The sequence below is a fragment of the Salmo salar genome, chromosome ssa24 (assembly GCF_905237065.1).
Source record: "Salmo salar chromosome ssa24, Ssal_v3.1, whole genome shotgun sequence".
In the NCBI taxonomy this organism is placed as follows: domain Eukaryota; kingdom Metazoa; phylum Chordata; class Actinopteri; order Salmoniformes; family Salmonidae; genus Salmo; species Salmo salar.
The window spans coordinates 43362525-43366653 of record NC_059465.1 but is presented as its reverse complement, the minus strand read 5'-3'; positions in this window follow the sequence as shown (position 1 = coordinate 43366653).

The window sequence follows — 4129 nt, the reverse complement described above, 5'->3', positions numbered from 1 at the left end:
TCGGCTCACCATTGGTGGATAGAGAGGTGATCCCCGACACTGGCAGGGTTTCCCTCTGTAGAGGCGTCCTAGTTTCCCTGGAGACCGACAGATATAATAACAGTGAAACAATATCTGATCTAAAGAGTCAACAGAGCGCAACGCGGCAACGTTTTAAAGGTCTTGGCGCGGTTATAGAGAATAGCGTCTAATTTATTTTAAACAGGTCATCATTATCAGTGGTGATTTAAAAACAATCGAAAATGTTCTGCAATTCTGTAAGGCCCCTAATTCATTTTTGGACATTCCTGCATGCTTTATTGTAGACTAGCTCACACACACACACACACACACACACACACACACACACACACACACACACACACACACACACACACACACACACACACACATTTCGATCCCAAAAATATGTTATAGGAAGTGATAAAACAGCCTATAGAAGGCCTAAATTAAATAATGTAACCCATGAGATAGAAGACATAGACTTAAAATAGACAATAGCCTGTTATTGTTATTACACTCAACAAAGGTTCTTCTTAGATCCTCAAAGTTCTCTGAAGAACCTTATAGGGTTCTTGGCACTGAAAATGGCCCCTAAAAGGTTCTTCTTAGATCCTCAAAGTTCTCTGAAGAACCTTATAGGGTTCTTGGCACTGAAAATGGCCCCTAAAAGGTTCTTCTTAGATCCTCAAAGTTCTCTGAAGAACCTTATAGGGTTCTTGGCACTGAAAATGGCCCCTAAAAGGTTCTTCCAAGAACCCCGTAATAGGTGGGGGTTCATCGAGGAACCTCCTTAATTGGTGGATGGGTTCTTTGCAGGAATCTAACTGCCCAACTGAAACATTTGAATTTGAATTTTTAAAGGAGAGCAGGTTTAGCCACATAACTGAGAAATGTAAAGATCTCCTCAATTTAAGGTTAAGGTTTGACCCTTGTGTGGTATACATTTATATTGTTTTCTGATGACACTATGTGTCTATTCATATTTGTGCAAATCTTTCTAAAAACAGAAAATGGACACAATTCAATGGATATCAGTCAACAAAGAGGTAAGAATATGTTGGGCTATGAGAATATGTTGAAGGTTAGCTGTATTGGGTCCAGATGACTGAACTGCTCACTTTAGTGTCTGTGTCTGCAGGCAAACAGACGAGGAGGCACACAAAGATAAGTAAATTGGTATTGTTATGTTATTATGCAGAGCACATTTACCATCCTCCTTCCTTACCTCATCAATGAATATCCCATAGGCCTCTACATTATGGACAAGGTATGTAAACTCATTAATAAAGCAGTTTTTCTCATTCACATTTACCACAAAACCAAGGTGTGAATAGTGTAATGTGTATGTGTTTTGTTAATCATCTGTACAACCGCTATGTTTTTTTGGGGATTGACAGACTTCCTCCTCCCTCCCTACACCTCTGATGAATATAACAGGAAACCTGATCAATCACCAAGCACTGCATATTCATTCTGTCTGTGGATACGGAGAACATCACCACATTAACATCAACACGCCAGAGGATAAACCCATTGGACTTGGGGTTCTGCTCATGTTAGGATTTTTTATTTATTCTGCTTTGCCACTAAATTCATAATAAACACTGACTACTAAAATATTGTGTTATAGTTGTTATTGTTTTGCGTATTGTTATTAATTATTATAATAGGGGAGGAGGGGGAGGGGGGTAATTAAAAAATGTACCCCAAAAGGTTCTTCAAAAGGTTCTCCGAGGAACCATTAAAAGATGTTCCCACACAGTTTCAATTTGAAGAACCCCTAAAAAAAAATATTTTCAGAGTGTTTTACGAATCAATACAATGTTGACGAATCAATTAGGCATATTAGGCTATTATTATTATTATTATTATTATTATTATCGTTATTACTAGGCTATTCATTAATATCGGCTATAAACTAGGCTATAAAATGACACAGAAATAAAGTGTGAATATTTGGATATCAATATAATTGTCTAGTCTGTTGCCCGCGGGTCTCCATGACTCCCTCATGAATCAACCGGACCGGAGCTCCCGCTCTGAGTGCTGAAGGGCGCGAACTGCGGGAGAAGAGACGGGTTCATGTTTTAAACCGCCACCTGCCACTTCCATATGTTTCCCCTCACAGCCTGAGATCAGCCTCGGCCTGGGTGTAAACAGGTACACTCAATGACCAGGAGCGACAACAGATGCTTTCCCTATAATGTCATTTATAGTGATGGCATGGGATTTAATCATCATCATTATCACGTGTATCTTTAACATCGCCAGCTCTATCATCATCATCATCCTTCTTCTTCTTCTCATCACCGACAGCGGCATTAGTTACTGATTAAATCTATAGACTAATATAGTCTGACGTTTATTTGTCTCTCAAGCTACTTAAAAAAAAAAAGTGTTTTCTTATTATGTTGCGTTGGAAACGTATTGTCAGGAGATATACTTTCCCGCATTCTCTCCCGCAGTTTGGCGGTAACCGTAGAACTTGTCACCAACAAGCTGTGTCAAACTGCTGCGCCTTGCTTTATTCTGAGGGCTTATCAACGAGAAACGGATTTGTTTGCTGGAACAATGGCTCAAGGAAAGTCACGCTTTGGCGTTCATGTGTTTTTGTTTTTTTTTGGGGGGGGGGGGGGGTCTGACCCTAAAGTAGTTTTTTAACGGATGAAGGCAAGTCCTTTCTTTCTGACAGCAAGCGTCCTGTTTGATTTACACCGGCATCAAGGAAACTAACAGCGAACATTTCCATAGTCTATTCTTGAAAATGTGATAGACTGCTTTCCATGAACCCAAAACATAATCACACATATAATCATTAAACAATTTTAACTATTCAGAGCCATGTGAAGGGGGAGTCAGAAAATATTTTTAAAAAAGGGGTGAAATACACAGGCGGTTTCATGTTTTAGTTTGGATTTGTATTCCTCATTTCTTGACAAGAGATGCAAAAGGAACAAACTGTAGTCTATACCCAGAAAATAAACATATTTTTAGGCAAGGCATGGGGAAGTAAAAAAAATATGTAAATAAAATTATTCTATTCTATTTTATAACAACGTCATCACAGAAATATTGTCTCTGTACATATCATATTACACTGAGTGCACAAAACATTAAGAACACCTGCTCTTTCCATGACAGACTGACCAGGTGAATCCAGGTGAAAGCTATGATCCCTTATTGATGTTACCTGTTAAATCCACTTCAATCAGTGTAGATGAAGGGGAGGAGGAAGGTTAAAGAAGGATTTTTCATTCTTAAGACAGTTGAGACATGGATTATATATGTGTGCCATTCAGAGAGTGAATGGGCAAGACAACATTTTTTTAAGTAAGTGCCTTTGAACGGGGGTATGATAGTAGGTGCCAGGCGCAACGGTTTGTGTCAAGAACTGCAACGCTGCTGGGTTTTTCACCCTCAACAGTTTCCCGTGTGTATCAAGAATGGTCCACCACCCAAAGGACATCCAGCCAACTGTGGGAAGCATTGGAGTCAACAAGGGCCAGAATCCTTATGGAATGCCTTCAACACCATATAGAGTCCATGCCCCCGACGAATTGAGGCTATTCTGAGGGGAAAAATGGCGGTTGCAACTCAATATAAGGAAAGTATTCCTAATGTTTGGTTATAGTCAGTGTATATCCCTATCATATCTCTCAGAACAGTAGCATGGCAGGGTCATTTTAGGGTCAGTCCTGTGTTTTGGTCAGTTGGCGTCAGCAGAGAGCCAACTCAAGCTCTTAGTGTGTGTGTGTGTGTGTGTGTGTGTGTGTGTGTGTGTGTGTGTGTGTGTGCGTGCGTGCGTGCGTGCGTGCGTGCGTGCGTGCGTGCGTGCGTGCGTGCGTGTGTGCGTGCGTGTGTGTGTGTGTGTGTGTGTGTGTGTGTGTGCGTGCGTGCGTGCGTGCGTGCGTGCGTGTGTGTGTGCGTGTGTGTGTGACATACATTTTTTTGCCGCTGGCTGCTGGTAAGCTTTCTTGACTTGGACAGTCATTTTTTTTCTCCAACAAATGGCTAACCTTTGTTTAACAAGATAAACAGCTTCTCTTAGCAGTAATGTGTTTGGAGTTACCTTTCCAGTAAATAGCTCTCACTTCCTCTTCCTGTTATAATGTGGGGAGGTCAAAAT